Source organism: Neoarius graeffei (assembly GCF_027579695.1).
Source record: "Neoarius graeffei isolate fNeoGra1 chromosome 18 unlocalized genomic scaffold, fNeoGra1.pri SUPER_18_unloc_1, whole genome shotgun sequence".
NCBI lineage: Eukaryota > Metazoa > Chordata > Actinopteri > Siluriformes > Ariidae > Neoarius > Neoarius graeffei.
Window position 1 is genome coordinate 1,016,083 of NW_026869982.1, and position 19,319 is coordinate 1,035,401.

Consider the following 19,319-nt stretch of genomic DNA (forward strand, 5'->3'; position numbering starts at 1 on the left):
TCAAACAGATTTCTGCAAGAAGACAAAATAAAATGCTTACAGTACCTGGTATTCCTAGGCAGTCTCCCACTCAAGTACTAACCAGGCCCAACTCTGTTTAGCTTCTGAAATCAGACGGGATCAGGCATTGTCAGAGTGGTTTGGCCGTGAGCAACAGTTTGCTGGAAATGTGCCGTTTTTCTTGCCTTGCCTTGCCTTGCGCCCAGAAGGAAAATTATTGCCTTGCTAGCAGAAGGAAAATTCAAACAGATTTCTGCAAGAAGACAAAATAAAATGCTTACAGTACCTGGTATTCCTAGGCAGTCTCCCACTCAAGTACTAACCAGGCCCAACTCTGTTTAGCTTCTGAGATCAGACGGGATCAGGCGTTGTCAGAGTGGTTTGGCCGTAAGCAACAGCTTGTTGGAAATGTGCCGTTTTTCTTGCCTTGCGATCAGAAGGAAAATTCTTGCCTTGCGACCAGAAGGAAAATTCAAACAGATTTCTGCAAGAAGACAAAATAAAATGCTTACAGTACCTGGTATTCCTAGGCAGTCTCACACTCAAGTACTAACCAGGCCCAACTCTGTTTAGCTTCTCAGATCAGACAGGATCAGGCATTGTCAGAGTGGTTTGGACGTAAACAACAGTCTGGAAATGTGTGCCTTGCCTTGCCTTGCCTTGCCTTGCCTTGCCTTGCCTTGCGCCCAGAAGGAAAATTCTTGCCTTGCGAGCAGAAGGAAAATTCAAACAGATTTCTGCAAGAAGACAAAATAAAATGCTTACAGTACCTGGTACTCCTAGGCAGTCTCCCACTCAAGTACTAACCAGGCCCATCTCTGTTTAGCTTCTGAGATCAGACGGGATCAGGCGTTGTCAGAGTGGTTTGGCCGTAAGCAACAGCTTGTTGGAAATGTGCCGTTTTTCTTGCCTTGCGATCAGAAGGAAAATTCTTGCCTTGCGACCAGAAGGAAAATTCAAACAGATTTCTGCAAGAAGACAAAATAAAATGCTTACAGTACCTGGTATTCCTAGGCAGTCTCCCACTCAAGTACTAACCAGGCCCAACTCTGTTTAGCTTCTGAGATCAGATGGGATCAGGCGTTGTCAGAGTGGTTTGGACGTAAACAACAGTCTGGAAATGTGTGCCTTGCCTTGCCTTGCCTTGCCTTGCCTTGCGCCCAGAAGGAAAATTCTTGCCTTGCGAGCAGAAGGAAAATTCAAACAGATTTCTGCAAGAAGACAAAATAAAATGCTTACAGTACCTGGTATTCCTAGGCAGTCTCCCACTCAAGTACTAACCAGGCCCAACTCTGTTTAGCTTCTGAGATCAGACGGGATCAGGCGTTGTCAGAGTGGTTTGGCCGTAAGCAACAGCTTGTTGGAAATGTGCCGTTTTTCTTGCCTTGCGATCAGAAGGAAAATTCTTGCCTTGCGACCAGAAGGAAAATTCAAACAGATTTCTGCAAGAAGACAAAATAAAATGCTTACAGTACCTGGTATTCCTAGGCAGTCTCCCACTCAAGTACTAACCAGGCCCAACTCTGTTTAGCTTCTGAGATCAGACGGGATCAGGCGTTGTCAGAGTGGTTTGGCCGTAAGCAACAGCTTGTTGGAAATGTGCCGTTTTTCTTGCCTTGCGATCAGAAGGAAAATTCTTGCCTTGCGACCAGAAGGAAAATTCAAACAGATTTCTGCAAGAAGACAAAATAAAATGCTTACAGTACCTGGTATTCCTAGGCAGTCTCCCACTCAAGTACTAACCAGGCCCAACTCTGTTTAGCTTCTGAAATCAGACGGGATCAGGCATTGTCAGAGTGGTTTGGCCGTGAGCAACAGTTTGCTGGAAATGTGCCGTTTTTCTTGCCTTGCCTTGCCTTGCGCCCAGAAGGAAAATTATTGCCTTGCTAGCAGAAGGAAAATTCAAACAGATTTCTGCAAGAAGACAAAATGAAATGCTTACAGTACCTGGTATTCCTAGGCAGTCTCCCACTCAAGTACTAACCAGGCCCAACTCTGTTTAGCTTCTGAGATCAGACGGGATCAGGCGTTGTCAGAGTGGTTTGGCCGTAAGCAACAGCTTGTTGGAAATGTGCCGTTTTTCTTGCCTTGCGATCAGAAGGAAAATTCTTGCCTTGCGACCAGAAGGAAAATTCAAACAGATTTCTGCAAGAAGACAAAATAAAATGCTTACAGTACCTGGTATTCCTAGGCAGTCTCACACTCAAGTACTAACCAGGCCCAACTCTGTTTAGCTTCTCAGATCAGACAGGATCAGGCATTGTCAGAGTGGTTTGGACGTAAACAACAGTCTGGAAATGTGTGCCTTGCCTTGCCTTGCCTTGCCTTGCCTTGCCTTGCCTTGCCTTGCCTTGCCTTGCCTTGCCTTGCCTTGCCTTGCCTTGCCTTGCCTTGCCTTGCGCCCAGAAGGAAAATTCTTGCCTTGCGAGCAGAAGGAAAATTCAAACAGATTTCTGCAAGAAGACAAAATAAAATGCTTACAGTACCTGGTATTCCTAGGCAGTCTCACACTCAAGTACTAACCAGGCCCAACTCTGTTTAGCTTCTCAGATCAGACAGGATCAGGCATTGTCAGAGTGGTTTGGACGTAAACAACAGTCTGGAAATGTGTGCCTTGCCTTGCCTTGCCTTGCCTTGCGCCCAGAAGGTAAATTCTTGCCTTGCGAGCAGAAGGAAAATTCAAACAGATTTCTGCAAGAAGACAAAATAAAATGCTTACAGTACCTGGTATTCCTAGGCAGTCTCCCACTCAAGTACTAACCAGGCCCAACTCTGTTTAGCTTCTGAAATCAGACGGGATCAGGCATTGTCAGAGTGGTTTGGCCGTGAGCAACAGTTTGCTGGAAATGTGCCGTTTTTCTTGCCTTGCCTTGCCTTGCGCCCAGAAGGAAAATTATTGCCTTGCGAGCAGAAGGAAAATTCAAACAGATTTCTGCAAGAAGACAAAATAAAATGCTTACAGTACCTGGTATTCCTAGGCAGTCTCCCACTCAAGTACTAACCAGGCCCAACTCTGTTTAGCTTCTGAGATCAGACGGGATCAGGCGTTGTCAGAGTGGTTTGGCCGTAAGCAACAGCTTGTTGGAAATGTGCCGTTTTTCTTGCCTTGCGATCAGAAGGAAAATTCTTGCCTTGCGACCAGAAGGAAAATTCAAACAGATTTCTGCAAGAAGACAAAATAAAATGCTTACAGTACCTGGTATTCCTAGGCAGTCTCACACTCAAGTACTAACCAGGCCCAACTCTGTTTAGCTTCTCAGATCAGACAGGATCAGGCATTGTCAGAGTGGTTTGGACGTAAACAGCAGTCTGGAAATGTGTGCCTTGCCTTGCCTTGCCTTGCCTTGCGCCCAGAAGGAAAATTCTTGCCTTGCGAGCAGAAGGAAAATTCAAACAGATTTCTGCAAGAAGACAAAATAAAATGCTTACAGTACCTGGTATTCCTAGGCAGTCTCCCACTCAAGTACTAACCAGGCCCAACTCTGTTTAGCTTCTGAAATCAGACGGGATCAGGCATTGTCAGAGTGGTTTGGCCGTGAGCAACAGTTTGCTGGAAATGTGCCGTTTTTCTTGCCTTGCCTTGCCTTGCGCCCAGAAGGAAAATTATTGCCTTGCGAGCAGAAGGAAAATTCAAACAGATTTCTGCAAGAAGACAAAATAAAATGCTTACAGTACCTGGTATTCCTAGGCAGTCTCCCACTCAAGTACTAACCAGGCCCAACTCTGTTTAGCTTCTGAGATCAGACGGGATCAGGCGTTGTCAGAGTGGTTTGGCCGTAAGCAACAGCTTGTTGGAAATGTGCCGTTTTTCTTGCCTTGCGATCAGAAGGAAAATTCTTGCCTTGCGACCAGAAGGAAAATTCAAACAGATTTCTGCAAGAAGACAAAATAAAATGCTTACAGTACCTGGTATTCCTAGGCAGTCTCACACTCAAGTACTAACCAGGCCCAACTCTGTTTAGCTTCTCAGATCAGACAGGATCAGGCATTGTCAGAGTGGTTTGGACGTAAACAACAGTCTGGAAATGTGTGCCTTGCCTTGCCTTGCCTTGCCTTGCCTTGCCTTGCGCCCAGAAGGAAAATTCTTGCCTTGCGAGCAGAAGGAAAATTCAAACAGATTTCTGCAAGAAGACAAAATAAAATGCTTACAGTACCTGGTATTCCTAGGCAGTCTCCCACTCAAGTACTAACCAGGCCCAACTCTGTTTAGCTTCTGAGATCAGACGGGATCAGGCGTTGTCAGAGTGGTTTGGCCGTAAGCAACAGCTTGTTGGAAATGTGCCGTTTTTCTTGCCTTGCGATCAGAAGGAAAATTCTTGCCTTGCGACCAGAAGGAAAATTCAAACAGATTTCTGCAAGAAGACAAAATAAAATGCTTACAGTACCTGGTATTCCTAGGCAGTCTCCCACTCAAGTACTAACCAGGCCCAACTCTGTTTAGCTTCTGAGATCAGACGGGATCAGGCGTTGTCAGAGTGGTTTGGCCGTAAGCAACAGCTTGTTGGAAATGTGCCGTTTTTCTTGCCTTGCGATCAGAAGGAAAATTCTTGCCTTGCGACCAGAAGGAAAATTCAAACAGATTTCTGCAAGAAGACAAAATAAAATGCTTACAGTACCTGGTATTCCTAGGCAGTCTCACACTCAAGTACTAACCAGGCCCAACTCTGTTTAGCTTCTCAGATCAGACAGGATCAGGCATTGTCAGAGTGGTTTGGACGTAAACAACAGTCTGGAAATGTGTGCCTTGCCTTGCCTTGCCTTGCCTTGCCTTGCGCCCAGAAGGAAAATTCTTGCCTTGCGAGCAGAAGGAAAATTCAAACAGATTTCTGCAAGAAGACAAAATAAAATGCTTACAGTACCTGGTATTCCTAGGCAGTCTCCCACTCAAGTACTAACCAGGCCCAACTCTGTTTAGCTTCTGAGATCAGACGGGATCAGGCGTTGTCAGAGTGGTTTGGCCGTAAGCAACAGCTTGTTGGAAATGTGCCGTTTTTCTTGCCTTGCGATCAGAAGGAAAATTCTTGCCTTGCGACCAGAAGGAAAATTCAAACAGATTTCTGCAAGAAGACAAAATAAAATGCTTACAGTACCTGGTATTCCTAGGCAGTCTCCCACTCAAGTACTAACCAGGCCCAACTCTGTTTAGCTTCTGAGATCAGACGGGATCAGGCGTTGTCAGAGTGGTTTGGCCGTAAGCAACAGCTTGTTGGAAATGTGCCGTTTTTCTTGCCTTGCGATCAGAAGGAAAATTCTTGCCTTGCGACCAGAAGGAAAATTCAAACAGATTTCTGCAAGAAGACAAAATAAAATGCTTACAGTACCTGGTATTCCTAGGCAGTCTCACACTCAAGTACTAACCAGGCCCAACTCTGTTTAGCTTCTCAGATCAGACAGGATCAGGCATTGTCAGAGTGGTTTGGACGTAAACAGCAGTCTGGAAATGTGTGCCTTGCCTTGCCTTGCCTTGCCTTGCGCCCAGAAGGAAAATTCTTGCCTTGCGAGCAGAAGGAAAATTCAAACAGATTTCTGCAAGAAGACAAAATAAAATGCTTACAGTACCTGGTATTCCTAGGCAGTCTCCCACTCAAGTACTAACCAGGCCCAACTCTGTTTAGCTTCTGAAATCAGACGGGATCAGGCATTGTCAGAGTGGTTTGGCCGTGAGCAACAGTTTGCTGGAAATGTGCCGTTTTTCTTGCCTTGCCTTGCCTTGCGCCCAGAAGGAAAATTATTGCCTTGCGAGCAGAAGGAAAATTCAAACAGATTTCTGCAAGAAGACAAAATAAAATGCTTACAGTACCTGGTATTCCTAGGCAGTCTCCCACTCAAGTACTAACCAGGCCCAACTCTGTTTAGCTTCTGAGATCAGACGGGATCAGGCGTTGTCAGAGTGGTTTGGCCGTAAGCAACAGCTTGTTGGAAATGTGCCGTTTTTCTTGCCTTGCGATCAGAAGGAAAATTCTTGCCTTGCGACCAGAAGGAAAATTCAAACAGATTTCTGCAAGAAGACAAAATAAAATGCTTACAGTACCTGGTATTCCTAGGCAGTCTCACACTCAAGTACTAACCAGGCCCAACTCTGTTTAGCTTCTCAGATCAGACAGGATCAGGCATTGTCAGAGTGGTTTGGACGTAAACAACAGTCTGGAAATGTGTGCCTTGCCTTGCCTTGCCTTGCCTTGCCTTGCGCCCAGAAGGAAAATTCTTGCCTTGCGAGCAGAAGGAAAATTCAAACAGATTTCTGCAAGAAGACAAAATAAAATGCTTACAGTACCTGGTATTCCTAGGCAGTCTCCCACTCAAGTACTAACCAGGCCCAACTCTGTTTAGCTTCTGAGATCAGACGGGATCAGGCGTTGTCAGAGTGGTTTGGCCGTAAGCAACAGCTTGTTGGAAATGTGCCGTTTTTCTTGCCTTGCGATCAGAAGGAAAATTCTTGCCTTGCGACCAGAAGGAAAATTCAAACAGATTTCTGCAAGAAGACAAAATAAAATGCTTACAGTACCTGGTATTCCTAGGCAGTCTCCCACTCAAGTACTAACCAGGCCCAACTCTGTTTAGCTTCTGAGATCAGACGGGATCAGGCGTTGTCAGAGTGGTTTGGCCGTAAGCAACAGCTTGTTGGAAATGTGCCGTTTTTCTTGCCTTGCGATCAGAAGGAAAATTCTTGCCTTGCGACCAGAAGGAAAATTCAAACAGATTTCTGCAAGAAGACAAAATAAAATGCTTACAGTACCTGGTATTCCTAGGCAGTCTCACACTCAAGTACTAACCAGGCCCAACTCTGTTTAGCTTCTCAGATCAGACAGGATCAGGCATTGTCAGAGTGGTTTGGACGTAAACAACAGTCTGGAAATGTGTGCCTTGCCTTGCCTTGCCTTGCCTTGCCTTGCGCCCAGAAGGAAAATTCTTGCCTTGCGAGCAGAAGGAAAATTCAAACAGATTTCTGCAAGAAGACAAAATAAAATGCTTACAGTACCTGGTATTCCTAGGCAGTCTCCCACTCAAGTACTAACCAGGCCCAACTCTGTTTAGCTTCTGAGATCAGACGGGATCAGGCGTTGTCAGAGTGGTTTGGCCGTAAGCAACAGCTTGTTGGAAATGTGCCGTTTTTCTTGCCTTGCGATCAGAAGGAAAATTCTTGCCTTGCGACCAGAAGGAAAATTCAAACAGATTTCTGCAAGAAGACAAAATAAAATGCTTACAGTACCTGGTATTCCTAGGCAGTCTCCCACTCAAGTACTAACCAGGCCCAACTCTGTTTAGCTTCTGAGATCAGACGGGACCAGGCGTTGTCAGAGTGGTTTGGCCGTAAGCAACAGCTTGTTGGAAATGTGCCGTTTTTCTTGCCTTGCGATCAGAAGGAAAATTCTTGCCTTGCGACCAGAAGGAAAATTCAAACAGATTTCTGCAAGAAGACAAAATAAAATGCTTACAGTACCTGGTATTCCTAGGCAGTCTCACACTCAAGTACTAACCAGGCCCAACTCTGTTTAGCTTCTCAGATCAGACAGGATCAGGCATGGTCAGAGTGGTTTGGACGTAAACAACAGTCTGGAAATGTGTGCCTTGCCTTGCCTTGCCTTGCCTTGCCTTGCCTTGCCTTGCCTTGCCTTGCCTTGCCTTGCCTTGCCTTGCCTTGCCTTGCGCCCAGAAGGAAAATTCTTGCCTTGCGAGCAGAAGGAAAATTCAAACAGATTTCTGCAAGAAGACAAAATAAAATGCTTACAGTACCTGGTATTCCTAGGCAGTCTCCCACTCAAGTACTAACCAGGCCCAACTCTGTTTAGCTTCTGAGATCAGACGGGATCAGGCGTTGTCAGAGTGGTTTGGCCGTAAGCAACAGCTTGTTGGAAATGTGCCGTTTTTCTTGCCTTGCGATCAGAAGGAAAATTCTTGCCTTGCGACCAGAAGGAAAATTCAAACAGATTTCTGCAAGAAGACAAAATAAAATGCTTACAGTACCTGGTATTCCTAGGCAGTCTCCCACTCAAGTACTAACCAGGCCCAACTCTGTTTAGCTTCTGAGATCAGATGGGATCAGGCGTTGTCAGAGTGGTTTGGACGTAAACAACAGTCTGGAAATGTGTGCCTTGCCTTGCCTTGCCTTGCCTTGCCTTGCGCCCAGAAGGAAAATTCTTGCCTTGCGAGCAGAAGGAAAATTCAAACAGATTTCTGCAAGAAGACAAAATAAAATGCTTACAGTACCTGGTATTCCTAGGCAGTCTCCCACTCAAGTACTAACCAGGCCCAACTCTGTTTAGCTTCTGAGATCAGACGGGATCAGGCGTTGTCAGAGTGGTTTGGCCGTAAGCAACAGCTTGTTGGAAATGTGCCGTTTTTCTTGCCTTGCGATCAGAAGGAAAATTCTTGCCTTGCGACCAGAAGGAAAATTCAAACAGATTTCTGCAAGAAGACAAAATAAAATGCTTACAGTACCTGGTATTCCTAGGCAGTCTCCCACTCAAGTACTAACCAGGCCCAACTCTGTTTAGCTTCTGAGATCAGACGGGATCAGGCGTTGTCAGAGTGGTTTGGCCGTAAGCAACAGCTTGTTGGAAATGTGCCGTTTTTCTTGCCTTGCGATCAGAAGGAAAATTCTTGCCTTGCGACCAGAAGGAAAATTCAAACAGATTTCTGCAAGAAGACAAAATAAAATGCTTACAGTACCTGGTATTCCTAGGCAGTCTCACACTCAAGTACTAACCAGGCCCAACTCTGTTTAGCTTCTCAGATCAGACAGGATCAGGCATTGTCAGAGTGGTTTGGACGTAAACAACAGTCTGGAAATGTGTGCCTTGCCTTGCCTTGCCTTGCCTTGCCTTGCCTTGCCTTGCCTTGCCTTGCCTTGCCTTGCCTTGCGCCCAGAAGGAAAATTCTTGCCTTGCGAGCAGAAGGAAAATTCAAACAGATTTCTGCAAGAAGACAAAATAAAATGCTTACAGTACCTGGTATTCCTAGGCAGTCTCCCACTCAAGTACTAACCAGGCCCAACTCTGTTTAGCTTCTGAGATCAGACGGGATCAGGCGTTGTCAGAGTGGTTTGGCCGTAAGCAACAGCTTGCTGGAAATGTGCCGTTTTTCTTGCCTTGCGATCAGAAGGAAAATTCTTGCCTTGCGACCAGAAGGAAAATTCAAACAGATTTCTGCAAGAAGACAAAATAAAATGCTTACAGTACCTGGTATTCCTAGGCAGTCTCCCACTCAAGTACTAACCAGGCCCAACTCTGTTTAGCTTCTGAGATCAGATGGGATCAGGCGTTGTCAGAGTGGTTTGGACGTAAACAACAGTCTGGAAATGTGTGCCTTGCCTTGCCTTGCCTTGCCTTGCGCCCAGAAGGAAAATTCTTGCCTTGCGACCAGAAGGAAAATTCAAACAGATTTCTGCAAGAAGACAAAATAAAATGCTTACAGTACCTGGTATTCCTAGGCAGTCTCACACTCAAGTACTAACCAGGCCCAACTCTGTTTAGCTTCTGAGATCAGACGGGATCAGGCGTTGTCAGAGTGGTTTGGCCGTAAGCAACAGCTTGTTGGAAATGTGCCGTTTTTCTTGCCTTGCGATCAGAAGGAAAATTCTTGCCTTGCGACCAGAAGGAAAATTCAAACAGATTTCTGCAAGAAGACAAAATAAAATGCTTACAGTACCTGGTATTCCTAGGCAGTCTCCCACTCAAGTACTAACCAGGCCCAACTCTGTTTAGCTTCTGAGATCAGACGGGATCAGGCGTTGTCAGAGTGGTTTGGCCGTAAGCAACAGCTTGTTGGAAATGTGCCGTTTTTCTTGCCTTGCGATCAGAAGGAAAATTCTTGCCTTGCGACCAGAAGGAAAATTCAAACAGATTTCTGCAAGAAGACAAAATAAAATGCTTACAGTACCTGGTATTCCTAGGCAGTCTCACACTCAAGTACTAACCAGGCCCAACTCTGTTTAGCTTCTCAGATCAGACAGGATCAGGCATTGTCAGAGTGGTTTGGACGTAAACAACAGTCTGGAAATGTGTGCCTTGCCTTGCCTTGCCTTGCGCCCAGAAGGAAAATTCTTGCCTTGCGAGCAGAAGGAAAATTCAAACAGATTTCTGCAAGAAGACAAAATAAAATGCTTACAGTACCTGGTATTCCTAGGCAGTCTCCCACTCAAGTACTAACCAGGCAAAACTCTGTTTAGCTTCTGAAATCAGACGGGATCAGGCATTGTCAGAGTGGTTTGGCCGTGAGCAACAGTTTGCTGGAAATGTGCCGTTTTTCTTGCCTTGCCTTGCCTTGCGCCCAGAAGGAAAATTATTGCCTTGCGAGCAGAAGGAAAATTCAAACAGATTTCTGCAAGAAGACAAAATAAAATGCTTACAGTACCTGGTATTCCTAGGCAGTCTCCCACTCAAGTACTAACCAGGCCCAACTCTGTTTAGCTTCTGAGATCAGACGGGATCAGGCGTTGTCAGAGTGGTTTGGCCGTAAGCAACAGCTTGTTGGAAATGTGCCGTTTTTCTTGCCTTGCGATCAGAAGGAAAATTCTTGCCTTGCGACCAGAAGGAAAATTCAAACAGATTTCTGCAAGAAGACAAAATAAAATGCTTACAGTACCTGGTATTCCTAGGCAGTCTCCCACTCAAGTACTAACCAGGCCCAACTCTGTTTAGCTTCTGAGATCAGATGGGATCAGGCGTTGTCAGAGTGGTTTGGACGTAAACAACAGTCTGGAAATGTGTGCCTTGCCTTGCCTTGCCTTGCCTTGCCTTGCGCCCAGAAGGAAAATTCTTGCCTTGCGAGCAGAAGGAAAATTCAAACAGATTTCTGCAAGAAGACAAAATAAAATGCTTACAGTACCTGGTATTCCTAGGCAGTCTCCCACTCAAGTACTAACCAGGCCCAACTCTGTTTAGCTTCTGAGATCAGACGGGATCAGGCGTTGTCAGAGTGGTTTGGCCGTAAGCAACAGCTTGTTGGAAATGTGCCGTTTTTCTTGCCTTGCGATCAGAAGGAAAATTCTTGCCTTGCGACCAGAAGGAAAATTCAAACAGATTTCTGCAAGAAGACAAAATAAAATGCTTACAGTACCTGGTATTCCTAGGCAGTCTCCCACTCAAGTACTAACCAGGCCCAACTCTGTTTAGCTTCTGAGATCAGACGGGATCAGGCGTTGTCAGAGTGGTTTGGCCGTAAGCAACAGCTTGTTGGAAATGTGCCGTTTTTCTTGCCTTGCGATCAGAAGGAAAATTCTTGCCTTGCGACCAGAAGGAAAATTCAAACAGATTTCTGCAAGAAGACAAAATAAAATGCTTACAGTACCTGGTATTCCTAGGCAGTCTCCCACTCAAGTACTAACCAGGCCCAACTCTGTTTAGCTTCTCAGATCAGACGGGATCAGGCGTTGTCAGAGTGGTTTGGACGTAAACAACAGTCTGGAAATGTGTGCCTTGCCTTGCCTTGCCTTGCCTTGCCTTGCCTTGCCTTGCTCCCAGAAGGAAAATTCTTGCCTTGCGAGCAGAAGGAAAATTCAAACAGATTTCTGCAAGAAGACAAAATAAAATGCTTACAGTACCTGGTATTCCTAGGCAGTCTCCCACTCAAGTACTAACCAGGCCCAACTCTGTTTAGCTTCTGAGATCAGACGGGATCAGGCGTTCTCAGAGTGGTTTGGCCGTAAGCAACAGCTTGTTGGAAATGTGCCGTTTTTCTTGCCTTGCGATCAGAAGGAAAATTCTTGCCTTGCGACCAGAAGGAAAATTCAAACAGATTTCTGCAAGAAGACAAAATAAAATGCTTACAGTACCTGGTATTCCTAGGCAGTCTCACACTCAAGTACTAACCAGGCCCAACTCTGTTTAGCTTCTCAGATCAGACAGGATCAGGCATTGTCAGAGTGGTTTGGACGTAAACAACAGTCTGGAAATGTGTGCCTTGCCTTGCCTTGCCTTGCGCCCAGAAGGAAAATTCTTGCCTTGCGAGCAGAAGGAAAATTCAAACAGATTTCTGCAAGAAGACAAAATAAAATGCTTACAGTACCTGGTATTCCTAGGCAGTCTCCCACTCAAGTACTAACCAGGCAAAACTCTGTTTAGCTTCTGAAATCAGACGGGATCAGGCATTGTCAGAGTGGTTTGGCCGTGAGCAACAGTTTGCTGGAAATGTGCCGTTTTTCTTGCCTTGCCTTGCCTTGCGCCCAGAAGGAAAATTATTGCCTTGCGAGCAGAAGGAAAATTCAAACAGATTTCTGCAAGAAGACAAAATAAAATGCTTACAGTACCTGGTATTCCTAGGCAGTCTCCCACTCAAGTACTAACCAGGCAAAACTCTGTTTAGCTTCTGAAATCAGACGGGATCAGGCATTGTCAGAGTGGTTTGGCCGTGAGCAACAGTTTGCTGGAAATGTGCCGTTTTTCTTGCCTTGCCTTGCCTTGCGCCCAGAAGGAAAATTATTGCCTTGCGAGCAGAAGGAAAATTCAAACAGATTTCTGCAAGAAGACAAAATAAAATGCTTACAGTACCTGGTATTCCTAGGCAGTCTCCCACTCAAGTACTAACCAGGCCCAACTCTGTTTAGCTTCTGAGATCAGACGGGATCAGGCGTTGTCAGAGTGGTTTGGCCGTAAGCAACAGCTTGTTGGAAATGTGCCGTTTTTCTTGCCTTGCGATCAGAAGGAAAATTCTTGCCTTGCGACCAGAAGGAAAATTCAAACAGATTTCTGCAAGAAGACAAAATAAAATGCTTACAGTACCTGGTATTCCTAGGCAGTCTCCCACTCAAGTACTAACCAGGCCCAACTCTGTTTAGCTTCTGAGATCAGACGGGATCAGGCATTGTCAGAGTGGTTTGGACGTAAACAACAGTCTGGAAATGTGTGCCTTGCCTTGCCTTGCCTTGCGCCCAGAAGGAAAATTCTTGCCTTGCGAGCAGAAGGAAAATTCAAACAGATTTCTGCAAGAAGACAAAATAAAATGCTTACAGTACCTGGTATTCCTAGGCAGTCTCCCACTCAAGTACTAACCAGGCAAAACTCTGTTTAGCTTCTGAAATCAGACGGGATCAGGCATTGTCAGAGTGGTTTGGCCGTGAGCAACAGTTTGCTGGAAATGTGCCGTTTTTCTTGCCTTGCCTTGCCTTGCGCCCAGAAGGAAAATTATTGCCTTGCGAGCAGAAGGAAAATTCAAACAGATTTCTGCAAGAAGACAAAATAAAATGCTTACAGTACCTGGTATTCCTAGGCAGTCTCCCACTCAAGTACTAACCAGGCAAAACTCTGTTTAGCTTCTGAAATCAGACGGGATCAGGCGTTGTCAGAGTGGTTTGGCCGTAAGCAACAGCTTGTTGGAAATGTGCCGTTTTTCTTGCCTTGCGATCAGAAGGAAAATTCTTGCCTTGCGACCAGAAGGAAAATTCAAACAGATTTCTGCAAGAAGACAAAATAAAATGCTTACAGTACCTGGTATTCCTAGGCAGTCTCACACTCAAGTACTAACCAGGCCCAACTCTGTTTAGCTTCTCAGATCAGACAGGATCAGGCATTGTCAGAGTGGTTTGGACGTAAACAACAGTCTGGAAATGTGTGCCTTGCCTTGCCTTGCCTTGCCTTGCCTTGCCTTGCGCCCAGAAGGAAAATTCTTGCCTTGCGAGCAGAAGGAAAATTCAAACAGATTTCTGCAAGAAGACAAAATAAAATGCTTACAGTACCTGGTATTCCTAGGCAGTCTCCCACTCAAGTACTAACCAGGCCCAACTCTGTTTAGCTTCTGAAATCAGACGGGATCAGGCATTGTCAGAGTGGTTTGGCCGTGAGCAACAGTTTGCTGGAAATGTGCCGTTTTTCTTGCCTTGCCTTGCCTTGCGCCCAGAAGGAAAATTATTGCCTTGCTAGCAGAAGGAAAATTCAAACAGATTTCTGCAAGAAGACAAAATAAAATGCTTACAGTACCTGGTATTCCTAGGCAGTCTCCCACTCAAGTACTAACCAGGCCCAACTCTGTTTAGCTTCTGAGATCAGACGGGATCAGGCGTTGTCAGAGTGGTTTGGCCGTAAGCAATAGCTTGTTGGAAATGTGCCGTTTTTCTTGCCTTGCGATCAGAAGGAAAATTCTTGCCTTGCGACCAGAAGGAAAATTCAAACAGATTTCTGCAAGAAGACAAAATAAAATGCTTACAGTACCTGGTATTCCTAGGCAGTCTCACACTCAAGTACTAACCAGGCCCAACTCTGTTTAGCTTCTCAGATCAGACAGGATCAGGCATTGTCAGAGTGGTTTGGACGTAAACAACAGTCTGGAAATGTGTGCCTTGCCTTGCCTTGCCTTGCCTTGCGCCCAGAAGGAAAATTCTTGCCTTGCGAGCAGAAGGAAAATTCAAACAGATTTCTGCAAGAAGACAAAATAAAATGCTTACAGTACCTGGTATTCCTAGGCAGTCTCCCACTCAAGTACTAACCAGGCCCAACTCTGTTTAGCTTCTGAGATCAGACGGGATCAGGCGTTCTCAGAGTGGTTTGGCCGTAAGCAACAGCTTGTTGGAAATGTGCCGTTTTTCTTGCCTTGCGATCAGAAGGAAAATTCTTGCCTTGCGACCAGAAGGAAAATTCAAACAGATTTCTGCAAGAAGACAAAATAAAATGCTTACAGTACCTGGTATTCCTAGGCAGTCTCACACTCAAGTACTAACCAGGCCCAACTCTGTTTAGCTTCTCAGATCAGACAGGATCAGGCATTGTCAGAGTGGTTTGGACGTAAACAACAGTCTGGAAATGTGTGCCTTGCCTTGCCTTGCCTTGCGCCCAGAAGGAAAATTCTTGCCTTGCGAGCAGAAGGAAAATTCAAACAGATTTCTGCAAGAAGACAAAATAAAATGCTTACAGTACCTGGTATTCCTAGGCAGTCTCCCACTCAAGTACTAACCAGGCAAAACTCTGTTTAGCTTCTGAAATCAGACGGGATCAGGCATTGTCAGAGTGGTTTGGCCGTGAGCAACAGTTTGCTGGAAATGTGCCGTTTTTCTTGCCTTGCCTTGCCTTGCGCCCAGAAGGAAAATTATTGCCTTGCGAGCAGAAGGAAAATTCAAACAGATTTCTGCAAGAAGACAAAATAAAATGCTTACAGTACCTGGTATTCCTAGGCAGTCTCCCACTCAAGTACTAACCAGGCCCAACTCTGTTTAGCTTCTGAGATCAGACGGGATCAGGCGTTGTCAGAGTGGTTTGGCCGTAAGCAACAGCTTGTTGGAAATGTGCCGTTTTTCTTGCCTTGCGATCAGAAGGAAAATTCTTGCCTTGCGACCAGAAGGAAAATTCAAACAGATTTCTGCAAGAAGACAAAATAAAATGCTTACAGTACCTGGTATTCCTAGGCAGTCTCACACTCAAGTACTAACCAGGCCCAACTCTGTTTAGCTTCTCAGATCAGACAGGATCAGGCATTGTCAGAGTGGTTTGGACGTAAACAACAGTCTGGAAATGTGTGCCTTGCCTTGCCTTGCCTTGCCTTGCGCCCAGAAGGAAAATTCTTGCCTTGCGAGCAGAAGGAAAATTCAAACAGATTTCTGCAAGAAGACAAAATAAAATGCTTACAGTACCTGGTATTCCTAGGCAGTCTCCCACTCAAGTACTAACCAGGCCCAACTCTGTTTAGCTTCTGAAATCAGACGGGATCAGGCATTGTCAGAGTGGTTTGGCCGTGAGCAACAGTTTGCTGGAAATGTGCCGTTTTTCTTGCCTTGCCTTGCCTTGCACCCAGAAGGAAAATTATTGCCTTGCGAGCAGAAGGAAAATTCAAACAGATTTCTGCAAGAAGACAAAATAAAATGCTTACAGTACCTGGTATTCCTAGGCAGTCTCCCACTCAAGTACTAACCAGGCCCAACTCTGTTTAGCTTCTGAGATCAGACGGGATCAGGCGTTGTCAGAGTGGTTTGGCCGTAAGCAACAGCTTGTTGGAAATGTGCCGTTTTTCTTGCCTTGCGATCAGAAGGAAAATTCTTGCCTTGCGACCAGAAGGAAAATTCAAACAGATTTCTGCAAGAAGACAAAATAAAATGCTTACAGTACCTGGTATTCCTAGGCAGTCTCACACTCAAGTACTAACCAGGCCCAACTCTGTTTAGCTTCTCAGATCAGACAGGATCAGGCATTGTCAGAGTGGTTTGGACGTAAACAACAGTCTGGAAATGTGTGCCTTGCCTTGCCTTGCCTTGCCTTGCCTTGCCTTGCCTTGCGCCCAGAAGGAAAATTCTTGCCTTGCGAGCAGAAGGAAAATTCAAACAGATTTCTGCAAGAAGACAAAATAAAATGCTTACAGTACCTGGTATTCCTAGGCAGTCTCCCACTCAAGTACTAACCAGGCCCAACTCTGTTTAGCTTCTGAAATCAGACGGGATCAGGCATTGTCAGAGTGGTTTGGCCGTGAGCAACAGTTTGCTGGAAATGTGCCGTTTTTCTTGCCTTGCCTTGCCTTGCGCCCAGAAGGAAAATTATTGCCTTGCTAGCAGAAGGAAAATTCAAACAGATTTCTGCAAGAAGACAAAATAAAATGCTTACAGTACCTGGTATTCCTAGGCAGTCTCCCACTCAAGTACTAACCAGGCCCAACTCTGTTTAGCTTCTGAGATCAGACGGGATCAGGCGTTGTCAGAGTGGTTTGGCCGTAAGCAATAGCTTGTTGGAAATGTGCCGTTTTTCTTGCCTTGCGATCAGAAGGAAAATTCTTGCCTTGCGACCAGAAGGAAAATTCAAACAGATTTCTGCAAGAAGACAAAATAAAATGCTTACAGTACCTGGTATTCCTAGGCAGTCTCCCACTCAAGTACTAACCAGGCCCAACTCTGTTTAGCTTCTGAGATCAGACGGGATCAGGCGTTGTCAGAGTGGTTTGGCCGTAAGCAACAGCTTGTTGGAAATGTGCCGTTTTTCTTGCCTTGCGATCAGAAGGAAAATTCTTGCCTTGCGACCAGAAGGAAAATTCAAACAGATTTCTGCAAGAAGACAAAATAAAATGCTTACAGTACCTGGTATTCCTAGGCAGTCTCACACTCAAGTACTAACCAGGCCCAACTCTGTTTAGCTTCTCAGATCAGACAGGATCAGGCATTGTCAGAGTGGTTTGGACGTAAACAACAGTCTGGAAATGTGTGCCTTGCCTTGCCTTGCCTTGCCTTGCCTTGCGCCCAGAAGGAAAATTCTTGCCTTGCGAGCAGAAGGAAAATTCAAACAGATTTCTGCAAGAAGACAAAATAAAATGCTTACAGTACCTGGTATTCCTAGGCAGTCTCCCACTCAAGTACTAACCAGGCCCAACTCTGTTTAGCTTCTGAGATCAGACGGGATCAGGCGTTGTCAGAGTGGTTTGGCCGTAAGCAACAGCTTGTTGGAAATGTGCCGTTTTTCTTGCCTTGCGATCAGAAGGAAAATTCTTGCCTTGCGACCAGAAGGAAAATTCAAACAGATTTCTGCAAGAAGACAAAATAAAATGCTTACAGTACCTGGTATTCCTAGGCAGTCTCCCACTCAAGTACTAACCAGGCCCAACTCTGTTTAGCTTCTGAGATCAGACGGGATCAGGCGTTGTCAGAGTGGTTTGGCCGTAAGCAACAGCTTGTTGGAAATGTGCCGTTTTTCTTGCCTTGCGATCAGAAGGAAAATTCTTGCCTTGCGACCAGAAGGAAAATTCAAACAGATTTCTGCAAGAAGACAAAATAAAATGCTTACAGTACCTGGTATTCCTAGGCAGTCTCACACTCAAGTACTAACCAGGCCCAACTCTGTTTAGCTTCTCAGATCAGACAGGATCAGGCATTGTCAGAGTGGTTTGGACGTAAACAACAGTCTGGAAATGTGTGCCTTGCCTTGCCTTGCCTTGCCTTGCCTTGCGCCCAGAAGGAAAATTCTTGCCTTGCGAGCAGAAGGAAAATTCAAACAGATTTCTGCAAGAAGACAAAATAAAATGCTTACAGTACCTGGTATTCCTAGGCAGTCTCCCACTCAAGTACTAACCAGGCCCAACTCTGTTTAGCTTCTGAGATCAGACGGGATCAGGCGTTGTCAGAGTGGTTTGGCCGTAAGCAACAGCTTGTTGGAAATGTGCCGTTTTTCTTGCCTTGCGATCAGAAGGAAAATTCTTGCCTTGCGACCAGAAGGAAAATTCAAACAGATTTCTGCAAGAAGACAAAATAAAATGCTTACAGTACCTGGTATTCCTAGGCAGTCTCACACTCAAGTACTAACCAGGCCCAACTCTGTTTAGCTTCTCAGATCAGACAGGATCAGGCATTGTCAGAGTGGTTTGGACGTAAACAACAGTCTGGAAATGTGTGCCTTGCCTTGCCTTGCCTTGCCTTGCCTTGCGCCCAGAAGGAAAATTCTTGCCTTGCGAGCAGAAGGAAAATTCAAACAGATTTCTGCAAGAAGACAAAATAAAATGCTTACAGTACCTGGTATTCCTAGGCAGTCTCCCACTCAAGTACTAACCAGGCCCAACTCTGTTTAGCTTCTGAAATCAGACGGGATCAGGCATTGTCAGAGTGGTTTGGCCGTGAGCAACAGTTTGCTGGAAATGTGCCGTTTTTCTTGCCTTGCCTTGCCTTACGCCCAGAAGGAAAATTATTGCCTTGCGAGCAGAAGGAAAATTCAAACAGATTTCTGCAAGAAGACAAAATAAAATGCTTACAGTACCTGGTATTCCTAGGCAGTCTCCCACTCAAGTACTAACCAGGCCCAACTCTGTTTAGCTTCTGAGATCAGACGGGATCAGGCGTTGTCAGAGTGGTTTGGCCGTAAGCAACAGCTTGTTGGAAATGTGCCGTTTTTCTTGCCTTGCGATCAGAAGGAAAATTCTTGCCTTGCGACCAGAAGGAAAATTCAAACAGATTTCTGCAAGAAGACAAAATAAAATGCTTACAGTACCTGGTATTCCTAGGCAGTCTCACACTCAAGTACTAACCAGGCCCAACTCTGTTTAGCTTCTCAGATCAGACAGGATCAGGCATTGTCAGAGTGGTTTGGACGTAAACAACAGTCTGGAAATGTGTGCCTTGCCTTGCCTTGCCTTGCCTTGCCTTGCGCCCAGAAGGAAAATTCTTGCCTTGCGAGCAGAAGGAAAATTCAAACAGATTTCTGCAAGAAGACAAAATAAAATGCTTACAGTACCTGGTATTCCTAGGCAGTCTCCCACTCAAGTACTAACCAGGCCCAACTCTGTTTAGCTTCTGAAATCAGACGGGATCAGGCATTGTCAGAGTGGTTTGGCCGTGAGCAACAGTTTGCTGGAAATGTGCCGTTTTTCTTGCCTTGCCTTGCCTTGCACCCAGAAGGAAAATTATTGCCTTGCGAGCAGAAGGAAAATTC

The 19,319-nt window shown here is 45.4% G+C and overlaps 36 non-coding genes and 45 pseudogenes across 36 annotated transcripts; all 81 read right to left on the reverse strand.

Annotated features, from left to right (window-relative positions):
* Positions 1-33: 33 nt before the first annotated feature.
* LOC132879318 (5S ribosomal RNA) lies at positions 34-152 on the reverse strand (annotated as a pseudogene).
* A 122-nt stretch (positions 153-274) lies between these two features.
* On the reverse strand, positions 275-393 carry LOC132876484 (5S ribosomal RNA). The gene has a single exon (XR_009652199.1). It is a non-coding gene; the product is annotated as a 5S ribosomal RNA (ribosomal RNA).
* A 112-nt stretch (positions 394-505) lies between these two features.
* On the reverse strand, positions 506-624 carry LOC132880893 (5S ribosomal RNA; annotated as a pseudogene).
* Positions 625-758: 134 nt separating this feature from the next.
* On the reverse strand, positions 759-877 carry LOC132877948 (5S ribosomal RNA). Its single transcript, XR_009653606.1, has one exon. It is a non-coding gene; the product is annotated as a 5S ribosomal RNA (ribosomal RNA).
* Positions 878-989: 112 nt separating this feature from the next.
* On the reverse strand, positions 990-1,108 carry LOC132878096 (5S ribosomal RNA; annotated as a pseudogene).
* Positions 1,109-1,232: 124 nt separating this feature from the next.
* Positions 1,233-1,351, reverse strand: LOC132876485 (5S ribosomal RNA). The gene has a single exon (XR_009652200.1). It is a non-coding gene; the product is annotated as a 5S ribosomal RNA (ribosomal RNA).
* A 112-nt stretch (positions 1,352-1,463) lies between these two features.
* Positions 1,464-1,582, reverse strand: LOC132876486 (5S ribosomal RNA). The gene has a single exon (XR_009652201.1). It is a non-coding gene; the product is annotated as a 5S ribosomal RNA (ribosomal RNA).
* Positions 1,583-1,694: 112 nt separating this feature from the next.
* LOC132879319 (5S ribosomal RNA) lies at positions 1,695-1,813 on the reverse strand (annotated as a pseudogene).
* Positions 1,814-1,935: 122 nt separating this feature from the next.
* Positions 1,936-2,054, reverse strand: LOC132876487 (5S ribosomal RNA). Its single transcript, XR_009652202.1, has one exon. It is a non-coding gene; the product is annotated as a 5S ribosomal RNA (ribosomal RNA).
* Positions 2,055-2,166: 112 nt separating this feature from the next.
* LOC132880894 (5S ribosomal RNA) lies at positions 2,167-2,285 on the reverse strand (annotated as a pseudogene).
* Positions 2,286-2,474: 189 nt separating this feature from the next.
* Positions 2,475-2,593, reverse strand: LOC132880895 (5S ribosomal RNA; annotated as a pseudogene).
* Positions 2,594-2,712: 119 nt separating this feature from the next.
* On the reverse strand, positions 2,713-2,831 carry LOC132879320 (5S ribosomal RNA; annotated as a pseudogene).
* A 122-nt stretch (positions 2,832-2,953) lies between these two features.
* Positions 2,954-3,072, reverse strand: LOC132876488 (5S ribosomal RNA). Its single transcript, XR_009652203.1, has one exon. It is a non-coding gene; the product is annotated as a 5S ribosomal RNA (ribosomal RNA).
* A 112-nt stretch (positions 3,073-3,184) lies between these two features.
* LOC132880897 (5S ribosomal RNA) lies at positions 3,185-3,303 on the reverse strand (annotated as a pseudogene).
* Positions 3,304-3,422: 119 nt separating this feature from the next.
* LOC132879321 (5S ribosomal RNA) lies at positions 3,423-3,541 on the reverse strand (annotated as a pseudogene).
* A 122-nt stretch (positions 3,542-3,663) lies between these two features.
* Positions 3,664-3,782, reverse strand: LOC132876489 (5S ribosomal RNA). Its single transcript, XR_009652204.1, has one exon. It is a non-coding gene; the product is annotated as a 5S ribosomal RNA (ribosomal RNA).
* Positions 3,783-3,894: 112 nt separating this feature from the next.
* On the reverse strand, positions 3,895-4,013 carry LOC132880898 (5S ribosomal RNA; annotated as a pseudogene).
* A 129-nt stretch (positions 4,014-4,142) lies between these two features.
* Positions 4,143-4,261, reverse strand: LOC132876490 (5S ribosomal RNA). Its single transcript, XR_009652205.1, has one exon. It is a non-coding gene; the product is annotated as a 5S ribosomal RNA (ribosomal RNA).
* Positions 4,262-4,373: 112 nt separating this feature from the next.
* LOC132876491 (5S ribosomal RNA) lies at positions 4,374-4,492 on the reverse strand. The gene has a single exon (XR_009652206.1). It is a non-coding gene; the product is annotated as a 5S ribosomal RNA (ribosomal RNA).
* A 112-nt stretch (positions 4,493-4,604) lies between these two features.
* Positions 4,605-4,723, reverse strand: LOC132880899 (5S ribosomal RNA; annotated as a pseudogene).
* Positions 4,724-4,847: 124 nt separating this feature from the next.
* On the reverse strand, positions 4,848-4,966 carry LOC132876492 (5S ribosomal RNA). Its single transcript, XR_009652207.1, has one exon. It is a non-coding gene; the product is annotated as a 5S ribosomal RNA (ribosomal RNA).
* A 112-nt stretch (positions 4,967-5,078) lies between these two features.
* LOC132876494 (5S ribosomal RNA) lies at positions 5,079-5,197 on the reverse strand. Its single transcript, XR_009652209.1, has one exon. It is a non-coding gene; the product is annotated as a 5S ribosomal RNA (ribosomal RNA).
* Positions 5,198-5,309: 112 nt separating this feature from the next.
* On the reverse strand, positions 5,310-5,428 carry LOC132880900 (5S ribosomal RNA; annotated as a pseudogene).
* A 119-nt stretch (positions 5,429-5,547) lies between these two features.
* On the reverse strand, positions 5,548-5,666 carry LOC132879322 (5S ribosomal RNA; annotated as a pseudogene).
* Positions 5,667-5,788: 122 nt separating this feature from the next.
* Positions 5,789-5,907, reverse strand: LOC132876495 (5S ribosomal RNA). Its single transcript, XR_009652210.1, has one exon. It is a non-coding gene; the product is annotated as a 5S ribosomal RNA (ribosomal RNA).
* Positions 5,908-6,019: 112 nt separating this feature from the next.
* On the reverse strand, positions 6,020-6,138 carry LOC132880902 (5S ribosomal RNA; annotated as a pseudogene).
* A 124-nt stretch (positions 6,139-6,262) lies between these two features.
* LOC132876496 (5S ribosomal RNA) lies at positions 6,263-6,381 on the reverse strand. The gene has a single exon (XR_009652211.1). It is a non-coding gene; the product is annotated as a 5S ribosomal RNA (ribosomal RNA).
* A 112-nt stretch (positions 6,382-6,493) lies between these two features.
* Positions 6,494-6,612, reverse strand: LOC132876497 (5S ribosomal RNA). The gene has a single exon (XR_009652212.1). It is a non-coding gene; the product is annotated as a 5S ribosomal RNA (ribosomal RNA).
* A 112-nt stretch (positions 6,613-6,724) lies between these two features.
* LOC132880903 (5S ribosomal RNA) lies at positions 6,725-6,843 on the reverse strand (annotated as a pseudogene).
* Positions 6,844-6,967: 124 nt separating this feature from the next.
* LOC132876498 (5S ribosomal RNA) lies at positions 6,968-7,086 on the reverse strand. The gene has a single exon (XR_009652213.1). It is a non-coding gene; the product is annotated as a 5S ribosomal RNA (ribosomal RNA).
* A 112-nt stretch (positions 7,087-7,198) lies between these two features.
* Positions 7,199-7,317, reverse strand: LOC132877939 (5S ribosomal RNA). The gene has a single exon (XR_009653597.1). It is a non-coding gene; the product is annotated as a 5S ribosomal RNA (ribosomal RNA).
* A 112-nt stretch (positions 7,318-7,429) lies between these two features.
* On the reverse strand, positions 7,430-7,548 carry LOC132881234 (5S ribosomal RNA; annotated as a pseudogene).
* A 174-nt stretch (positions 7,549-7,722) lies between these two features.
* On the reverse strand, positions 7,723-7,841 carry LOC132876500 (5S ribosomal RNA). The gene has a single exon (XR_009652215.1). It is a non-coding gene; the product is annotated as a 5S ribosomal RNA (ribosomal RNA).
* Positions 7,842-7,953: 112 nt separating this feature from the next.
* LOC132878097 (5S ribosomal RNA) lies at positions 7,954-8,072 on the reverse strand (annotated as a pseudogene).
* Positions 8,073-8,196: 124 nt separating this feature from the next.
* LOC132876501 (5S ribosomal RNA) lies at positions 8,197-8,315 on the reverse strand. The gene has a single exon (XR_009652216.1). It is a non-coding gene; the product is annotated as a 5S ribosomal RNA (ribosomal RNA).
* A 112-nt stretch (positions 8,316-8,427) lies between these two features.
* On the reverse strand, positions 8,428-8,546 carry LOC132876502 (5S ribosomal RNA). The gene has a single exon (XR_009652217.1). It is a non-coding gene; the product is annotated as a 5S ribosomal RNA (ribosomal RNA).
* A 112-nt stretch (positions 8,547-8,658) lies between these two features.
* Positions 8,659-8,777, reverse strand: LOC132880904 (5S ribosomal RNA; annotated as a pseudogene).
* Positions 8,778-8,936: 159 nt separating this feature from the next.
* On the reverse strand, positions 8,937-9,055 carry LOC132876503 (5S ribosomal RNA). The gene has a single exon (XR_009652218.1). It is a non-coding gene; the product is annotated as a 5S ribosomal RNA (ribosomal RNA).
* Positions 9,056-9,167: 112 nt separating this feature from the next.
* LOC132878098 (5S ribosomal RNA) lies at positions 9,168-9,286 on the reverse strand (annotated as a pseudogene).
* A 119-nt stretch (positions 9,287-9,405) lies between these two features.
* Positions 9,406-9,524, reverse strand: LOC132878197 (5S ribosomal RNA; annotated as a pseudogene).
* A 112-nt stretch (positions 9,525-9,636) lies between these two features.
* Positions 9,637-9,755, reverse strand: LOC132876504 (5S ribosomal RNA). The gene has a single exon (XR_009652219.1). It is a non-coding gene; the product is annotated as a 5S ribosomal RNA (ribosomal RNA).
* A 112-nt stretch (positions 9,756-9,867) lies between these two features.
* Positions 9,868-9,986, reverse strand: LOC132880905 (5S ribosomal RNA; annotated as a pseudogene).
* Positions 9,987-10,100: 114 nt separating this feature from the next.
* On the reverse strand, positions 10,101-10,219 carry LOC132880064 (5S ribosomal RNA; annotated as a pseudogene).
* A 122-nt stretch (positions 10,220-10,341) lies between these two features.
* LOC132876507 (5S ribosomal RNA) lies at positions 10,342-10,460 on the reverse strand. The gene has a single exon (XR_009652221.1). It is a non-coding gene; the product is annotated as a 5S ribosomal RNA (ribosomal RNA).
* A 112-nt stretch (positions 10,461-10,572) lies between these two features.
* On the reverse strand, positions 10,573-10,691 carry LOC132878100 (5S ribosomal RNA; annotated as a pseudogene).
* Positions 10,692-10,815: 124 nt separating this feature from the next.
* On the reverse strand, positions 10,816-10,934 carry LOC132876508 (5S ribosomal RNA). Its single transcript, XR_009652222.1, has one exon. It is a non-coding gene; the product is annotated as a 5S ribosomal RNA (ribosomal RNA).
* A 112-nt stretch (positions 10,935-11,046) lies between these two features.
* Positions 11,047-11,165, reverse strand: LOC132876509 (5S ribosomal RNA). The gene has a single exon (XR_009652223.1). It is a non-coding gene; the product is annotated as a 5S ribosomal RNA (ribosomal RNA).
* Positions 11,166-11,277: 112 nt separating this feature from the next.
* LOC132879600 (5S ribosomal RNA) lies at positions 11,278-11,396 on the reverse strand (annotated as a pseudogene).
* A 134-nt stretch (positions 11,397-11,530) lies between these two features.
* Positions 11,531-11,649, reverse strand: LOC132876802 (5S ribosomal RNA). The gene has a single exon (XR_009652504.1). It is a non-coding gene; the product is annotated as a 5S ribosomal RNA (ribosomal RNA).
* Positions 11,650-11,761: 112 nt separating this feature from the next.
* LOC132880906 (5S ribosomal RNA) lies at positions 11,762-11,880 on the reverse strand (annotated as a pseudogene).
* Positions 11,881-11,994: 114 nt separating this feature from the next.
* LOC132880065 (5S ribosomal RNA) lies at positions 11,995-12,113 on the reverse strand (annotated as a pseudogene).
* Positions 12,114-12,235: 122 nt separating this feature from the next.
* Positions 12,236-12,354, reverse strand: LOC132880066 (5S ribosomal RNA; annotated as a pseudogene).
* A 122-nt stretch (positions 12,355-12,476) lies between these two features.
* Positions 12,477-12,595, reverse strand: LOC132876510 (5S ribosomal RNA). Its single transcript, XR_009652224.1, has one exon. It is a non-coding gene; the product is annotated as a 5S ribosomal RNA (ribosomal RNA).
* A 112-nt stretch (positions 12,596-12,707) lies between these two features.
* LOC132878666 (5S ribosomal RNA) lies at positions 12,708-12,826 on the reverse strand (annotated as a pseudogene).
* A 114-nt stretch (positions 12,827-12,940) lies between these two features.
* Positions 12,941-13,059, reverse strand: LOC132880067 (5S ribosomal RNA; annotated as a pseudogene).
* A 122-nt stretch (positions 13,060-13,181) lies between these two features.
* Positions 13,182-13,300, reverse strand: LOC132879615 (5S ribosomal RNA; annotated as a pseudogene).
* Positions 13,301-13,412: 112 nt separating this feature from the next.
* LOC132880907 (5S ribosomal RNA) lies at positions 13,413-13,531 on the reverse strand (annotated as a pseudogene).
* A 129-nt stretch (positions 13,532-13,660) lies between these two features.
* Positions 13,661-13,779, reverse strand: LOC132879323 (5S ribosomal RNA; annotated as a pseudogene).
* Positions 13,780-13,901: 122 nt separating this feature from the next.
* LOC132876511 (5S ribosomal RNA) lies at positions 13,902-14,020 on the reverse strand. Its single transcript, XR_009652225.1, has one exon. It is a non-coding gene; the product is annotated as a 5S ribosomal RNA (ribosomal RNA).
* Positions 14,021-14,132: 112 nt separating this feature from the next.
* LOC132880909 (5S ribosomal RNA) lies at positions 14,133-14,251 on the reverse strand (annotated as a pseudogene).
* Positions 14,252-14,370: 119 nt separating this feature from the next.
* LOC132876803 (5S ribosomal RNA) lies at positions 14,371-14,489 on the reverse strand. The gene has a single exon (XR_009652505.1). It is a non-coding gene; the product is annotated as a 5S ribosomal RNA (ribosomal RNA).
* A 112-nt stretch (positions 14,490-14,601) lies between these two features.
* Positions 14,602-14,720, reverse strand: LOC132880910 (5S ribosomal RNA; annotated as a pseudogene).
* Positions 14,721-14,834: 114 nt separating this feature from the next.
* On the reverse strand, positions 14,835-14,953 carry LOC132880068 (5S ribosomal RNA; annotated as a pseudogene).
* Positions 14,954-15,075: 122 nt separating this feature from the next.
* LOC132876512 (5S ribosomal RNA) lies at positions 15,076-15,194 on the reverse strand. The gene has a single exon (XR_009652226.1). It is a non-coding gene; the product is annotated as a 5S ribosomal RNA (ribosomal RNA).
* Positions 15,195-15,306: 112 nt separating this feature from the next.
* LOC132880911 (5S ribosomal RNA) lies at positions 15,307-15,425 on the reverse strand (annotated as a pseudogene).
* A 119-nt stretch (positions 15,426-15,544) lies between these two features.
* LOC132879324 (5S ribosomal RNA) lies at positions 15,545-15,663 on the reverse strand (annotated as a pseudogene).
* Positions 15,664-15,785: 122 nt separating this feature from the next.
* Positions 15,786-15,904, reverse strand: LOC132876513 (5S ribosomal RNA). The gene has a single exon (XR_009652227.1). It is a non-coding gene; the product is annotated as a 5S ribosomal RNA (ribosomal RNA).
* A 112-nt stretch (positions 15,905-16,016) lies between these two features.
* LOC132880912 (5S ribosomal RNA) lies at positions 16,017-16,135 on the reverse strand (annotated as a pseudogene).
* Positions 16,136-16,269: 134 nt separating this feature from the next.
* Positions 16,270-16,388, reverse strand: LOC132879326 (5S ribosomal RNA; annotated as a pseudogene).
* A 122-nt stretch (positions 16,389-16,510) lies between these two features.
* Positions 16,511-16,629, reverse strand: LOC132876514 (5S ribosomal RNA). The gene has a single exon (XR_009652228.1). It is a non-coding gene; the product is annotated as a 5S ribosomal RNA (ribosomal RNA).
* Positions 16,630-16,741: 112 nt separating this feature from the next.
* LOC132876515 (5S ribosomal RNA) lies at positions 16,742-16,860 on the reverse strand. Its single transcript, XR_009652229.1, has one exon. It is a non-coding gene; the product is annotated as a 5S ribosomal RNA (ribosomal RNA).
* A 112-nt stretch (positions 16,861-16,972) lies between these two features.
* On the reverse strand, positions 16,973-17,091 carry LOC132880913 (5S ribosomal RNA; annotated as a pseudogene).
* Positions 17,092-17,215: 124 nt separating this feature from the next.
* On the reverse strand, positions 17,216-17,334 carry LOC132876516 (5S ribosomal RNA). The gene has a single exon (XR_009652230.1). It is a non-coding gene; the product is annotated as a 5S ribosomal RNA (ribosomal RNA).
* A 112-nt stretch (positions 17,335-17,446) lies between these two features.
* On the reverse strand, positions 17,447-17,565 carry LOC132876518 (5S ribosomal RNA). The gene has a single exon (XR_009652232.1). It is a non-coding gene; the product is annotated as a 5S ribosomal RNA (ribosomal RNA).
* A 112-nt stretch (positions 17,566-17,677) lies between these two features.
* Positions 17,678-17,796, reverse strand: LOC132880914 (5S ribosomal RNA; annotated as a pseudogene).
* Positions 17,797-17,920: 124 nt separating this feature from the next.
* On the reverse strand, positions 17,921-18,039 carry LOC132876519 (5S ribosomal RNA). Its single transcript, XR_009652233.1, has one exon. It is a non-coding gene; the product is annotated as a 5S ribosomal RNA (ribosomal RNA).
* Positions 18,040-18,151: 112 nt separating this feature from the next.
* Positions 18,152-18,270, reverse strand: LOC132880915 (5S ribosomal RNA; annotated as a pseudogene).
* Positions 18,271-18,394: 124 nt separating this feature from the next.
* LOC132879328 (5S ribosomal RNA) lies at positions 18,395-18,513 on the reverse strand (annotated as a pseudogene).
* Positions 18,514-18,635: 122 nt separating this feature from the next.
* On the reverse strand, positions 18,636-18,754 carry LOC132876520 (5S ribosomal RNA). Its single transcript, XR_009652234.1, has one exon. It is a non-coding gene; the product is annotated as a 5S ribosomal RNA (ribosomal RNA).
* Positions 18,755-18,866: 112 nt separating this feature from the next.
* Positions 18,867-18,985, reverse strand: LOC132880916 (5S ribosomal RNA; annotated as a pseudogene).
* Positions 18,986-19,109: 124 nt separating this feature from the next.
* LOC132879329 (5S ribosomal RNA) lies at positions 19,110-19,228 on the reverse strand (annotated as a pseudogene).
* Between the last annotated feature and the right edge of the window lie 91 nt (positions 19,229-19,319).